This window comes from Schistocerca piceifrons, chromosome 1 (genome assembly GCF_021461385.2).
Source record: "Schistocerca piceifrons isolate TAMUIC-IGC-003096 chromosome 1, iqSchPice1.1, whole genome shotgun sequence".
NCBI lineage: Eukaryota > Metazoa > Arthropoda > Insecta > Orthoptera > Acrididae > Schistocerca > Schistocerca piceifrons.
In genome coordinates this window covers 148,587,516-148,604,400 of record NC_060138.1, presented here as the reverse complement: position 1 = coordinate 148,604,400, position 16,885 = coordinate 148,587,516, and the positions used below count along the sequence as shown (strand labels likewise).

The 16,885-nt window shown below is 39.4% G+C and overlaps 1 protein-coding gene across 4 annotated transcripts in view; it reads left to right on the top strand.

Annotated features, from left to right (window-relative positions):
• Positions 1 to 9,767: 9,767 nt before the first annotated feature.
• LOC124787637 overlaps positions 9,768 to 16,885 on the top strand; it is a 55,317-nt gene continuing 48,199 nt past the window's right edge. Inside the window, exon 1 of one of the 4 annotated variants that reach the window (XM_047254425.1) lies at positions 9,768 to 9,884. The gene's annotated coding sequence lies outside the window, so the exon portion shown is untranslated. Of the gene's footprint in view, positions 9,885 to 9,993; positions 10,129 to 16,885 lie in introns of those variants that run through there. The other 3 variants (XM_047254445.1, XM_047254453.1, XM_047254435.1) reach the window with 3 other exon arrangements.

Below are 16,885 nucleotides of genomic sequence, written 5' to 3'. Positions count from 1 at the left end.
GAAGATTTCTCACACAATTTAAATTCAGGAATAAAGGTAAGTGGTCAACCAAGTACAATGAGAACAAACCTAAAATTTCACCAGGTCACTCTTCTTCATCAGAATATACAGTCACTTAGGAATAAAGTAAGAGAGCTTGAAATCTTGCTATCACGTGAACTCAGATACATTAATATACTGTGCTTAACTGAACACTGGCTGGAAGAAAATGAGTTAAAGATAGTGAAAATAACGGATTATGTGTTAGCAGCACAAACTTGTAGAAATCAGTTTACATGTGGAGGGAACTGCATATACATAAAGAAAGATATTGAATTCAATAACTTATACAATGTTGAATCCTTAAACACTGAGAAAAATTTTGAAATATCAGGTGTAGAAATTCCAGCATTCAAGTTAATTGTAATATGTTTATACAGATCTCCAGATACCCACCTAAAAAAATTCAGTAATCGGCTTGATACTTTACTAAATAAAGTAGTAACAAATCGAAAAACAGTTCTTATATGTGGAGACCTAAATGGAGACTTTAAAAAGCAAAGCAATTCAAAATCTGAGCTGATGAACATATTGACAGCCAATAATTTGGAGATTAGAATCCACTCCCCTACAAGTAAAACGAATCATTCCAGCACTACCATAGACCAAATAATAATAATCTCCAAAACAAAATATAAATCAGTTGTAATAAAAGCTGGACTGGTAGACTATCATGCACAGGCTATAAGCTTTTGTGTAAGCACTAATCCATCCTATAATTATATGAGGAAGACTACACACTTGGGCAGAACTTTCAGTAATACTGCAGTACAAACATTCCAGAATTATCTCCAACAAGAATCATGGGAGATAGCGTACAGTACAGAAAATATTTCTGATAAGTTTCAGACATTCATGAATATTTTTAAATATTATTTTAATCTTGCTTTTCCAGTGAAAGCCAAAACAACGCAAACCACTAAAAGCAACAAGTGGATTTCTAGTGGTATAAGGAAATCTTGTGCTAGAAAATGGTACCTTCACAATATTGCAAGAAGCTACAACACAACTCAGGAGTTTGATAGTTACTTCAAATGGTTCAAATGGCTCTGAGCACTATGGGACTTAACATCTGTGGTCATCAGTCCTCTAGAACTTAGAACTACTTAAACCTAACTAACCTAAGGACATCACACACATCCATGCCCGAGGCAGGATTCGAAACTGCGATCGTAGCGGTCATGCTGTTCCACACTGAAGCGCCTAGAACCACACGGCCACACCGGCCGGCGATAGTTACTTTAAAACATATAAATCTATGTTAAATAAAACAATAAAGGAGGCAAAGAAACGAGACAATGACAAATACATAGAAGATGCTTCAAACAGAACCAAAGCAATCTGGCAAGTTGTAAAAACAGGAACCAAATCTTACAAAAGTAGAGTTAATAATATAGTATTAAAGGCTGGCTTGGAAAACATTAATAACCCACAGGAAGTAGCTAATATGTTTAATAATTATTTTACAAATGTAACAGAAAACTACTACAACAGACTTCTAATAGAAAACAATAAAGAAACGGGGAAAAAATCTCAAGCAGATCAATGTTTCTGTACCCAACAAATGTAGAAGAAATACAGGTTACAATAAAAAGTCTCAAAATGAAACACTCTGCAGGTGTAGATGATATACCTAATTTCATTATAAAGAAGTGTGGGGACTTGATTACTGAGACCTTAACCCACCTATGTAACCTATCTTCTGCTACAGGAACTTTTCTTTCATGTTTGAAAATAGCAAAATTAAAGCCATTATACAAGAGAGGAAACAAAGATGACGTTTCCAACTGCAGACCACTGGCACTTCTTTCTGTTTTCTCAAAAATATTAGAAAGACTTTTCAATAAGAGCCTAACAGACTTCTTAGAGGTAAATGGCATTCTGTCAGAATCTCAACATGGATTTAGAGCAAACCGCTCAACCGAATCTGCTGTTCACTTCTTTCTATTAGAGGCACTGATAGCATTAGACAACAAAAAACTTACCATGGGCATATTTTTAGATTTGTCAAAGGCATTTGACACCATAAATCATGACAAATTGCTACACAAGCTAGAAAATCTTGGCATTAGGGGAACAGCTAACAACTGGCTCAGCCCTTATCTTAAAAACAGGGAACAATATGTGGAAATATAATTCCAAGCTACTGACTCTTAAATATGGAGTGCCACGAGGATCAGTAATGGGTACTGTTCTGTTCTTACTCTATGTAAATGACCTAAACATAAGCAATGACAGCAGTAAAATATTTCAATTTGCTGATGATACGGGTGTTCTAATTACAGGAAACTCAGAAGAAACTCTTGTAAAAAACATAAAAGAAACCACTGACAGGCTAACATGTTACTTTGATGACAATGCATTAATAATAAACACAGCACAAACAAAAAATCTGATATCACCAAATCTAGAGCTATACAGACAGACAATTGCCAAAACAGCCTGTACCAAACTTCTTCGACATCATCTACAAGACAACTTGAAATGGAACGCACATACTGAGCAGATGAACAAAAAATTAAGTACTTCTTGTTTTGTGCTGCGTACATTAAAAATTGTACAAGCTACCACACCCTTCAGTGTGTATATTATGCAGTTGTACACTCTCACCTCAGGTATGGGATTATGTTCTGGGGAAATTCTGGAGATGCCATCAAAACATTCAAAATTCAAAAAAAAATTATAAGAATAATTGAAGGGGTAGATAATCGCAAATCATGTAGACCATTGTTTCAAAAAAGGATGATCCTGCCACTTCCTTGCATATATGTACTTGAAAATATAACATTTATAAAGCAAAACCTACATACATGAAGACCACTCATCACTAAAAATCACACAATACACAGCTATGATGCAAGACAAAAATTGGATGTACATGTTCAAAGCACCAACACAAAGTTATTTCAAAAGAGCCTTATCCATCCTAGTACCAAACTATACAATGCCTTACCAGATACCATTAAACACATACAAAACATTGGTCACTTCAAAGCTAAACTGGAGTCGTACTTGGTTGATCACTGCTTTTACACAGTAAATGAATACCTATAAAACTAAATTTTTGTTTGGTTACCCTGTGTAGTCTCATTCAGAAGAATATTTGCATTTTATCTCTCTGTATATAGCGTAACTTATTTAAGTATTCATCATTAATTGATATATTAATGTGTGTTATTATGTACAATGGTATATTATATGTAAAACTGTTAATATTAACAAAAAAATCCGAATATCTCTTGCACATTGTGCAGCTGTAGATGAAAATGGATCAATAAATAAAAAAAATTAATTGACAACTTTTTTGCCTTTTTAAATCACAGTATGGTGACATATCATGAACTGATTTGAGTCTTACAGGGGTAAACATTGTACTTTTGCACTGCTTATGTATTATGCAGGTATGTTAGAATACTCCAACTTCTTAGCTGAGGAAAATAATTTACGACTCAGGTCTGTTTTTTACTGAGAGCCATCTGTTGGTAAGAATGAGAACTACTTTATTCATGGTATCCCAGATCACCTAAGAAACAGATTGCCCGATCGCTTGGTCTAGCAGGCAACCCTTGTCAGGGAACGGCCACCAGGCGGCAACAGCGTCACACCCTTACTTGTGGAATCAACCACTAGATGACACTCCGTTCTGTGAAATATGTGGCAACAACGGCCGAACGTTTGCAGCTTTCCACTATTAAGCGTCTGTGAAGTACAGCTGTTTCTGACATACTGGTGGTAGAGGATCGAGTCGTCATACCGAGGACCTACGAGTATATCAACTGTGGAAGGGGTAGACGAACAAATCCTGAACTAAAAATGTTCAGATTTCTGGTCAAAGATAAAGAAAGGTTATGCGAGTGGATTTTAAATTCAGGTAAATCAATAAATTAGTTACGAGTAAGAATTAATAAAGAGCCATAAGCATTCGATCCTATTTAAATTTTCTCGATGTTGTATTCGATATAACGTGGCAGTCCTTCCTGTACAAGAATCATATCATATAATTTTTTAATGAAATCTTTGCTGCCATTTGTACTTTTTAAAACTGTTTATTCACTTCACTATCGTTAATTTTGGGTGTAGAGGCATTTTTGTGTGCAATGTGAAAACTGAAACCAATATAACATATGGATAACAAAATGCAAAGCATAGTGTGGTAACATTTGGTAAACAATTTAAGAAGCATTACCTTACAAGACCTTTCCCTTGGTACTTGAAAATAGCTCTAGAGCTGAAATCGCAACAGTGAAATAAATGAACAATAGTCGTCATCTAACTGAAAAATCCTGGTATATACTAGAGCGAACGAAGTGAACGACTGTAAAAGCTCGTTTACACTGCTGAAAACGAGTATTCATAGATAATTCGCCAATGTTCACTGCCATTCGTTTACACTTGTGAACAAGCGTTTATACTGGAATGAAGGGAGGAGAATAAAAGAGAACGAGCATAACATGCAAACTATAGACGCTGCCTATTTTTATTTTTTTTTTTTTATCTGTGCGCCAATAATCCTCACACAGCTTTCACTCGAAAACAACACTGCTTATAGTAACAGGTCTGCGCGAGTGCAGATATCCCCAGTAATATCTGTGTTGCAGATAAAGGCGTAGGTCTGTTGCGAATATTTGCGGGTTATCTTTAAACTGTACAAAGTCAATTTTTAACATAATTATGGTTTGCCGTCTGTGGCTCTTCAAAGTTGAACCGCCAAAATATGCTCGAAAAACACGCTTTCACTTGTATATTACCGCGTTTGCAGCCCCCTTTCAACAACAATGCAAAATTAATCGTTTTGTGCCACTCTTATATAATTTGCGGTAAGTTACATGCAAAGTAAAAGAATTTAAATTTGAAATGACTGTCACTGAAATATGTCCAGCCTTAATTCGCATCATAACCGAGTGCGTATTTTGAAAAACTTTCTAGTGTTAACCTGCACGTGGAGATCTTTTTTACCACCATAATCCGTATCAGTAGAGCTATATAGCAAAGAGGAAATAGACGGCATGGAAGGCGAGTGTAAAACCCTTGCGACTGCAATAAAGTCTGCATTTAAACAGTAACTCGCGATAAAATATGTTTGTGTGTTACTTTTCTTTTATTTCATTTCGCATATGATTGTGAGAAATGAACTTGGTTTGTAGAATTACAGGAGCTAATCTACATTCTTAGATTGAAAACTCGGGAAAAACGACAGCCGATCATGAGCTACAGTCAGCAGTGTGACGAATGCATTTCGCGCGCAGCGCTCTAGCCGAACGCAAATCAGCGTCATTCACGTCACCGAAGATACAGCGTTGCCAATTCCGCGACATGGACAGGTCAGTTAGCATTGTAGCGTCGCCTGCGACATCTGTTGACCGACGGGAAAACTATTTTTACGGTTGCCTGTTCCGCCGTAAGGACGGTCAATCTGTTTCTTACGTGATCTGGGATGGTATAACCGATGGTCTAAGGACGATTTTTAACAGTGGAGCCATCTAATGGTGTGATGCGACCATGGAACTTCGATCGCGATTTTTCAGTGCAGACATCTACTAGAGACAGAAGGAACTGCGATGTGAAACTGGATTTGGTAATATTTCGCATTTTCTGGGTTTGTGGAATGGTATTTTAGGTAAAACGTATGTTCAGCAAATACAAATTCCTAACTCGTTATTTGTATTTTATAAGCAAGTATTAATTTTTAATTATTTGTGGAAAAATATCGTTTTTTCAGTGTAGCCGTCTGCTGGTGATGGCAACGACTAGGACATGACAGCAAAGTTGCCTTTATTTACATTTTCAGAGCTTTTGGGGTAATACTTAAGGTAAGCAACTCATTTTCAACAAATGAGAATTATTTATTCAGGCTGTCTCAAAAAATGTGTTAACACTTTGACTGCCCATATCGTGCTGACATTTTTGTTTTTCCAAGTGTAACTAATGGAACAGAATGGCAGTAGAACAACTTAGCTTTGAAGAGAGAAAGTTCGTCCTTAAATATTACTGGAAAACCGAAAACGCTACATAGAATTGCAAAGACGGTTCAGAAGGGAGTTCGATAAGCTGCCATCAATGCACTAGACCATTTCTCGCATCAGAGATGAATTTGAAGCAGGTGGAAGCGCTCACAACGTTAACAAGAAACGTTCTGGACGGCCACAGACATCCACCAGCCCTAGAAAATAAAAGCAGGTGGGAGAAACCCTCATTCAATCCCCACAGAAATCTCTATGACAAACAGCTTGGAGATACGCGTCTCAAAAGATAGTGTTCATCGCATCATGAAGCATTTGCTCCGGAAATGCTACATACTAACACTACTTCACGGTCTCAATGAAGACAATCCAGACTGGAGGGCTCAATTCTGTGACCGGTACGTGGTGAAATGTGCAGAAAATGCAGGGCGTCCATACAAAATTGCCTGGAGTGGTGAGGCTACCTTTAAATTAAATGGCACAACTAATGGCAATAATTTACCTAGTACAGTGTTGTAAATCCCCATGTTACAGCTGAACAACATTTAAAATGACCAGGGGTAACAGTGTAGTGTGGTATATCAGCAATGGGCACCATAGGACCATTTTTTTAACAGAATTGTTGCTGGTGGCAGGAACCTAACCCTACTGATGAGTCAATCAGTCCACTTTGATGTTTGATGATGATGAGCTTTACTTTCATCAAGATGGAGCACCTCTCCACTATCATTACAATGTAAGAGCTCACCTTGATGCAGCAATCTGAAACATCTGAACTGGACGGAGGGTTACCCCTGAATACCCTGCGTGTTCTCCAGACCTCATGCCAATGAACTTCTTTAGCTGGGGATACCTCTAGGACAGAATTTATCGCACAAAATAGAACAATTGATAAACTGAAATTGTAAACTTAGCGATAATGTCGCGAAATTGCCAAGGGAACTGTATAGTGACATTTGTGAATCCATTGGTTGGTGTTATCGGGTTTGTCTGGACAATGATGGTCATCAATTTGAACATGACTCTTTAAGTACATTTGTCTTCTGTAATTCAAGCCTTTAAACTTATTTCTACGATTATAAATAAAGTTTTTATATTGATTCAAAGTGTTAGTAAATTTTTTGAGACACCCTGCCTTTTATAAGCAAATATTGGTTTTTAGTTGTTTATAGAAAAGCTCGCTATCTACTCGTTCTAGTGTTCCACTGTAAATGATATATAGCTTTGAATCAACGTTATCAGTGTGCATCCTTTGACTAGCATCAACTGGCTAGTGTAGCTACAACTAGTTTACTTCTTGTTACTCTACTTATACCACAGACTGATAGGGCAACTCCCCTCTCCTTTGCGTCTGTTTGTCTGTGAAGTTTTTTGTGCCTTTGACTTCTTCTGTGATTGTGCTTATTCATCATTCTTTTATTCTGCCTCCAAGACTTTGTGTGCGTGTGCGAGTGTGTGTGTGTGTGTGTGTGTGTGTGTGTGTGTGTGTGTGTGTGTACACACGCACACGATGCACGCATGCGCGTGTGCCTGTCCATCATCACTGTCACCATCTCCATCTCGCCAATATCTTGTTGCTGTTCCACCATCGCCGCCACTGCTGCTGCTTCTGCCACAACCATCAGTGCCACTGCCAGCACAACCACCACCGCCTTCATCACCGATACCACTACTGCCAACTTCGTCATCATCAATCAACTGGTAACTTTGCCGCCACCATGCCTTCTCCAACCACCACCATTGTAACTGCCCCTCCCAATCCTGTCCTACTATCACTTGGAGCACTTTCATCAGGCCTATCCTCCTCTCCCAGTTGTCTCTTCTCCAGCCATGTCATCCTCAGTAGCACCCTCTTCAGATCCAGCATAAGGACCAACATCATCCAGTACAGTAACAACACCAAAACTACCACTACCATATGTCAGTCCACCTGCACCATCTCCATTGACTTGGCCAGGTTCCTTCACCCAAGCCTCCTTCCAAACAACCCTGTCACCTGTTACTCTCAATTGTGTGCACCACACCCTCCTTACCTACAGCTATCAGGAAGACTGCCAAATGCCTCAGCACTGATCTGCTGCCACTTCTGACACCAAAAAGAAAGCCTAACACATGGAAAGCCCAGACTATGTGGACTGCCAGGCCATCCCATCTGCCACCACATCTACCGAACTGCATATCTTCCTTCTCTCCCATCCTGACTCCAGCTTCCTCAAATCGGAAACCCTCCTCATTGAAATCAGAAAATATATGCTTTCCTTGCCTACCACTCAGATCATCCGTAGAAGAAACTCCATCCTCATCAAACCCCAGATCCAGAATTCCACACCAGACTCATCCAGAAGATTCCCCATGTCATTTTCGGTCCCCATGCAAGCCTCACACCTTTTCCCACAACCACCCAGCCTAAGTAATCGCAACCTCTTTGCCATCCCCTCACCCACATCACAGTGATCAAAGGGATCAACCCTGAGACCACAATGGAGGAGGTGGCGTCTGAGCTCAACTGCCATCCTGATCTGAAAGTTTGGCTCCGTATCTTTGACAATTCTGACCTGACCTTCAAAGTCCACATCTTGACTGAATCCTCATCCACAATCGACCATCCTCTCCACCATAGGGCTCAGATCTACAAACGACAACACACAGCTGAACTATCCAGATCATGTTGTCAGTCCTACCACTGTCAAAGATGCCTCATGTATAAGGACCACCTGAACACTGACTGTGAACACCCTTCCACCTGCCTCCATTGTAAATCCTGTCATTTCGGCAGGCAGTGCCCTAATCTTGCTTCCCCTCCCTCATGTAATACGTGTAACCTGCCCTACCTGTCCTGTTCCTCTAAGTGCAAGGCTCACGTCCGGTACTCACAGCTTTACTTCTGCCAGTATCTCGTCTCCTACCTTCCAAACTTTACAGAAGCTCTCCTGCGAACCTTGCAGAACTACCACTCCTGCTAGAACTAGCTTCTGTAAAGTTTGGAAGGTAGGAGACGAGATACTGGCAGAAGTAAAACTGTGAGTACCGGGCGTAAGTCGTGTTTCGGTAGCTCAGATGGTAGAGCACTTGCCCGCGAAAGGCAAAGGTCCCGAGTTCGAGTCTCGGTCGGGCACACAGTTTTAATCTGCCAGGAAGTTTCGAGAGGGTGCGTTTCTGGATGAGGTATCGAATATATTGCTTCCCCCTACTTATACTGCTACGGTCGCAGGTTCGAATCCTGCCTCGGGCATGGATGTGTGTGATGTCCTTAGGTTAGTTAGGTTTAAGTAGTTCTAAGTTCTAGGGGACTGATGACCACAGATGTTAAGTCCCATAGTGCTCAGAGCCATTTGAACCATTTGAACCCCCTACTTATAACTCCCGAGGAGATCACGAATGTAAAATTAGAGAGATTCGAGATCGCACGGAGGCTTTCCGGCAGTCGTTCTTCCCGCGAAGCATACGCGACTGTAACAGGGAAGGGAGGTAATGACAGTGGCACGTAAAGTGCCCCCCGCCACACACCGTTGGGTGTTTACTTAAAAACTGACATATATATTCCTTACATCCATACGTACTGTTGTGTTGTAAATTTGTTCAAACGCAGTAGGTAGGATTTAATTCTGTTTCCTCCACTGTTTCACGAAAATGTGAAATTAATGCACGGCCATGGCTTATTGTTTCAGCTACTTCGTAGTTTCTTGCGTATCCCTTGAGTCAGACGTCTTGTGTTCGAACAAGCTCGATACTGTATCGACTATCGAGCACTGCGGCGAATCGGGAAATATCGAGCCTGTTCGAATGCGGATATCGTTTTTCCAGCCCTAGTGAATAGTGAATACACAAGACCATCCACAATATGGAATACGGTACACTATGACGTCACTATGCTGTGAGTGGAACGTGAGTAACACACCTTGTTTTATATCAGATTTTTGGAATTTTTCTTGTAGAAACATTTTCGTTTTTGAAGAGGTGGAACACTTCTGTTCGGAGAACGCATTGGCTATCGATGTATGTGTCGTATTGTCGTTCGATAAGAAATTTTGAAAATGTGGCGTGGTGATGTTTTGGGCATGTGACAATAATAATTTGCTACTGTGAAGTAGTTATAAGCCGTTACGTCAGTTTGAGTTCCTTTACAAAGGTAAGTACCTTCCGTATCTTTTCTAGTTGAGAAATTTGGCATGTCAGATTGTGAGGAGCTCCAGTAGAGGACTGGTTATGGCTGTATGAAAATTAATGAATATGCAAATAGTTGCTTTTCCTGTAGGACACCTTATGATATGAAAACAGCAAAATATCAATCAGTTTTGGACACTGCCAGTTCTCAAGTACATCTGCAGTGTAATTTGCTTCTTCACACGAAAATATGTCGACTGTTTTTGAAGAGGTACTCATTGATTGCGAACACACGTTATGTTGTGTACCTGTAGCGTTTTACATAATGTTGACGTGTAGATATCGTCATCGTACAGATTCTTATTTACTAACTGCATTGTCTTATTACCAAGTTTCCGTAATGGATCTCGAACAATGTTTTACGGTTTCAGGACAGCACTCGTGTCTTCCACGTGTGTGTATGCGATTTTTACGTCAATTACTGGCGCGTAGTACGATTCCGAAAGCAACTATAGGCGGTTTCGTCTTCTACCCCTGTTACCATTCTTATCTCTTAGGATTCCGTTGTGTAGGTGAAACTGTAACATTTATTTTCCATCCTTTATGCTGTTTCTGTGGATTTTCATGAAGTGTTGTTTCCTAAAAAGTGACAAGTATTTTGTTATGACGGCAAGACTGTCTATGCACTAGACTGGTGCAATCAGCAGGACACTTATCTTGGTTTCCCAAGTCGAATTTTACGCTCTTGTACATCAGAATATCTAGACAAGGGCACAAAAGAATTTTACATGGTAAGGTCTGCCAGGACTTTATTTATGAGAACGTGTATTGTTTTCCTCATAGAGAATTCTCTTTGAATGTCAACATGACTGCAACTGGTAATAGGGCCTAGTTACGTTATGCCTCCTCACTTGTTTTTACTTTCTACAGAACATACATACATGTTTTGGTACATTATATGTACCAATAACAACGTATCTTAATTTACCTTACAGTAATGATAATGTATGATAGCCTTAAATATGGAACAGATGTTGCCAGTGACTAAAACAGGTGTCCAGCAATGCTACATATCAAGTTCATACAAAACCAGCTGTATTTGGTTATTCACAAATGTTTCCTTCTCTAAATCAAACTGTCACTAATCTATAGTGAATTCAATTGACACATAAACTGTCAGTTACTGTTATTCAGGAATAAATTTGTTAAAAAGTTTTCCTTAATAGGAAGTTGTTTGTTGTGTTGAAGACTGATTTCATGCGACTCTCCATGCTATTCTCTCATCAGCTGTGCTGTTGTTTCCCAGTGTCCTCATGATTATACTCCTTTTCAAGGTGCACTGAGTTATATGCAGTCCTAAAGGCATTGTAGCAGATGAGGTGCAATTGACACAATAACTTTATCTACTAAGATTCCCTGGATGCCCTACAGACCATTCACCAAATACACCCAAGCAGGTAAGGCAGTACAAAACATACAGGACACACGTAATGTACTCTAACATCAGGGTAAGGAAGTAATATTCTGCTGAGTATCTTGCCATGTGAAGATACTGGGAAATGAGCAAGCAGATACAACAAGGGATGCATGCAAGTGAAGTAAAGTACTTCCCTGTGCTGTACCCACAAGTGCTATTGTGTTGTCGAGGAGAAAAGTTAGGTGCAAGGAGAATGTGTGACTTGAGGTAGAAGATATCAAATTAAGGCTGCTGAAGCCCACTGTTTTGCCATGGAAAACATCATTCCAGGCTCACGGATAGGAAGAAGTGACTGCAACATGACAGAAAAGGACATCACCCTAAGACACAAAAGACCTTTTCCAGCAGTGTCCTCCACCAGTGTGTAGTGCTTACAGTGTACCTATGTCAGAACACCATGTCTTGTTTGCATTTAACATTCTGAGAACAGGACAGCAATTGTTCTTGGTAATGATTTGTCCACTGTTTTAAGTAACAATGAGGCAACTTGTTTGTTTTCTCAGGACCCCTTCTCAAACTATAAGGCAAGTTATTTTAATGTATCTCGGAGTGGCTGGTTCACTTCGTTTGTCAGCGATCGAGCCATTATCTGAATCAGTTTTACAATTTTGACTGTGGCCATGTCTTCTTTAATACATATTGTTAAACTGAGACTTGGGTTTTTATTTAAGCAGTCCTAATTTCCGTGAATAGTACTGCTACCCAACATTTACTTCTTCTCACAGTGGTTTGTTCCTTCCTGATTTTATATGCGGTCAATGAGCCACATGTACGAGGGAATAATTTTTAGCACTTCCATAAGGTAATTCTCATTTTATTTAGTATTTCATATCATGGCGGTATTCTAATTTTGTTTCAGTGTGAGGAAAGGGCATGAATGCGCATGTAGACATATTCTTCCTTGCACATTTTTACTACCTGTTTTAATGTGTTGATAAGAAACCATGGTCTCCTTTCTGACTGCAAACAATCTTTCAAGTTTGTATTAGGTTGGTGCATAAGTTCATAGTGGTTTTGTTTTGAATGTTGATATTCCAGTTGCTGTGGGTTATTTATTGATTGTCATTTTTTATTTGCAGTTTACTGTTGCTATTTGAGTTTACATATTCTCATTTTGTCTTTTGGAAACAGTGAATGGGGTGGACACCAGAAAAATGAGTGTCAAGTGGAGAAATCGGAACATTTCTGACATATTATTCTCCTAGAGTTCAGTAGAGGGGTGACAGCAGCAGAGGCATTTGCGTCGTTATGGGGATAATGCCATGGGACAGAGCATGGCAAGAAAATGGTTTTCTCATTTGCAGTAGGATCATTTTGAGATTGACTCTCCACTTTCAGGAAGACCTTTAGGGTTTGATGAAGATTGTGTAAACACATTAGTCCCAATTATCCACACCAGTGTACTCAAGAACTGGCAGATGTGAAGAACTGTGGTCATTCGACCACCGTGCAACATTTGCATGCAATAGGGAAGGTTCAAAAGTCGGGCTTACGGGTACCGCGTGCTCCAAGCCAAAATCACAAAAACCAGCAGTTGCCATATGTGCATGTCTGCAATTGGCTCATGAACAACGCTGACCATTCACATCCTGTATCATCACTAGTGATGAGAAAGTGTCTCTTTATGCTAACATAAGAAAAAGAAAGGAATGGTTGAACCCAAATGATGCAGCAACTTCCCCTATAAAGATATGCGTGCATCCACAAAAGATAATGAAATGCATTTGACAGAACAGTGACTGTTTGGTATACTATGAGTTGTTTCCCTGAGATGTAACCATCACTGCTCTCATTTATTATCAACAACTGAGTCGTCTTGAAGTTGCAGTCCAAGAACAATGACCAGAAAGACTGTGTGAAGTGATCCTACTCTATACTAATGCCTGCCCGCATTCTGTTAGACTGACAAAAAGCGCTATATAGAAGTTCGTTTGGAAAGTCGGCCTGCACTTACTTTATTCACCTGATTGTGTGCCTTCAGATTTCACCTTTTCCACTTTCTTTCAAACAACCTTCTGGGAACTTCCTTTATGGATGAAAATGCGCTGTGAACATGGGTTGATGACTCCTTTGCTTCTAAACCACACGATTTCTACAGCTGCGCAATCGAAAAGTTACCCCAACCTTGGCAGTCTGTTCTAAGCAGTGAAGGATAATATATTATTGGTGACTAAAGTCTCTGTTGTGTGTATCTGCTGTGTGTAGTAAACTTAGGGAAAACTGCTGTGATCTTGTGCCCCCAGTAAGATTGATTATGAGGAACAACTTTATTTTTGCTTAGTATTTAATTTATATTCTGCAAAGGTGCTCATAACTATTTCATTGAGTGCCCTGAAATCATCATCATCAAAAACTTCACCATACTAATCTCATCATTTGCCAAAATAGAGGGCAGATCCCCACTTAAATTTGCTTCTACGCACTCATCGCAGTATAAAATGCACTCGGTTAAAATGTGCAGTATAGTGATTTGTGTGCCACAGACATTGCAAACTAGGTGATCTTACCTGTGTCTGAAGCCATGTATTAGGGGACAGTGCTCCATTTGGAGGCAGCTCAGGTGTACTTCATCCTGTCAGACTGGCTGGTAAGATGTATAAAACAACCAAATAATTGTCTTAATCAAGTCAGTTTATTGTCCCTCACCGCCAGCCACTCCCCACCCCACAGTTACAAAACTTACCAGCAAAATGATAGCATGCAGTTGAATGGCACATTGTTTCATGCCATGTTTGCAGCAGGTCTCCTTGGCTGCTTAGTTTCCTTGCTCATTTTCCCAGATTCCCTTGTGCCTTGGTAACCAGCAGGATGGTGGGTGTCCAATTTGTTTTGTCTCCCCTTCCCATGGGTCCATTTGTTGCAATGTTAGTATGGCACCAATGGAATTGGAGCAAATGAAGTTTTGCTTTGCAAATGCCTCATCTGCTCTATTGTCTTTAAGATTCCATATAACTCTGCAGTAAATATGATGTACCCATTGAGAAGGCAAACCTTGAATACATGATCTGGGAACATAATTGAACAGTTCAGGGGAATCTCCTTGCCTCAGTGTACATATTTTGAAATCATGATAACTCTCTAAAATATTGTAAAACAAAGATTTAAAGGTTAAATCTGGAATGTAGTCTTTCTTAAAATTTGTCATGTCTAAGATAATTCTGAACCTCCTGGGAAGATATGGTGGAGATCTTTTCCAGCCTTGGTATAAAACTTCAAAATTAGCCACACTTACCTCTAAAATGATCCTGATTGTCAAACACTTGGATCACAAGACACAAAAGAATTAGACATTAGCTGCCAGTGGGCATTGATTTGTATCAACGGGGCAAGTTGAAAATCTTTGCTGAACTGGGATTAGAACCTGGGTCTCCTGCTTACTAGGCTAATGCACTGACCGCAATGCCATCTGGTCACAGTGGTCACCACAGCTTCACAGTCTATCCAATCGTGCCTACTGTCTGACCGAAAGTCTTAACTTTATACAGCACACTGTTGTTACAGTTCCCCTACCCATTAGGCTCATTACTTGCAGCATCCATCAATTCCTGTAAGTTTTCAAGTGTGGTATGTTCCTGCACTGAAGGGTCATTGGCTGTCATCACCTATAAAGTGTCTGCCCCGATAGCTGAGTGGTCAATGTGACAGATTGGCATCCTATGGGCCCGGGTTCGATTCCTGGCTGGGTCGGAGATTTTCTGCGCTCAGGGACTGGGTGTTGTTGTCTTCATCATTATTTCATCCCTATCCGGTGTGCAAGTCACCCAATGTGGTGTCGAATGTAATAAGACCTGCACTAAAGTGGCTGGACCTGCTCCGCAAGGGGAAATGATGCCAAACACTTGTTTCCATTTCATCACCTATAATCTTGTATCACAATTACTGGAACACTGCAATACAAATTCCCTGTTTCATTTGATAAAGAGGAAACCTTGTGGTATAAAAATGTTTCTGTATTCCCCAGGTGGGAGGCTACAACAGAAATTCTGAAAAACCTTAATTGACAGACCCACTCTCAAAGCATGCTTATTACTTTGTTAAAACCTGACTAAAAAAAATTAAGGGACACTTCTTTTCTGAGCAGAATCTATCAGTATTCTTCAGTTACATAGTGGCTATTAAACTTTTTGAGAGATTAATAGACTGGGACTCAAACCGAGGTCCTTAGCTTTTTGGTAACCTCTTTTCCCTGTTGACGTACCCAGAAACAGTTCGTACACTGCCTCTAAGCTGCCATCTGCCAGTATCTTCCAGCCACATTTCAATCAGGGGAGAAGGTACATTCATGTAATGACAGTTGCTTACCAAACAAAATGTCGTACTATTGCAGTGTTGTTCTGATAAGTTAAATTGATAGTTTCATGTTGCTGTTTACAATTTCATAGCTGCAGATGCTTAAGTTTAATGCATTTGCAGCTATAGCAGAATTAGTGTGTCTATATATGGGAGATACTTTAATATATTGCAGCGAGGAAGTAATTGCAACAAGCAACTCCAAAAAGGTATAAGTTTTTGGTTTTTACTTTATGAAAATTTTAATATATTTTTGTTTCTATTAGCTTTGAGTTACTTAAGTATGCTTAAAGCAGTCAGTTCTGTATGATTAGATAACTGATTTATGTCACTTAGGTAATGACTATAAACTAAGCTGCCCTCTATTCATTTTCATCTATAAATAATCTCTATTAATCAACTGTTTGAAGTGAACAAGTTGCTCTGACAAACTATTGGAATATTACCATATTTGAATAACTTCCATTACCTTTCACGCACAAATTTCATTTCTCAAAATAGTGAGAAAGTCACTTGTTTGGCAGTATGATAAACCTTGGATGGAGCATTCCGTGGAATGCAGATATTGAAGAATTGCAAGGGAGAGAGGGGTGTTTGTACATGGCGTGGTTTGAACGTGAATGTTTGTGGTAAGAGGATACTTACGCAAGACTGATTAGTAGAACCAAGCAGTCTGATTGAAGTAATATTCAGTTCACCCTCTCCAAGTGATTTTCAGTGTGTTCCCTAGTCCTTTCTTTCCCTTTTTTTTTTTTGCCTGAAGATGGAATATAGTTTTAAGATAAAAAAATTCTAGCAAATTAAATTACTGCAGCTTGGTCAAAGTCATTGATCTTAAAGTACATTAATTTAGTATGAATATTATTCATTTCTCCATTTTAAGCTTACTGCAATTAATGAAAGGAAATTATACACCATATGTGTTTGGCTTTTATTTACAAAGCACTGTCTGTGCTCATTCTTTAAATATGGATTCATATGTTTGTACATTTTGGTTGTTGTATTTCTTTATGAC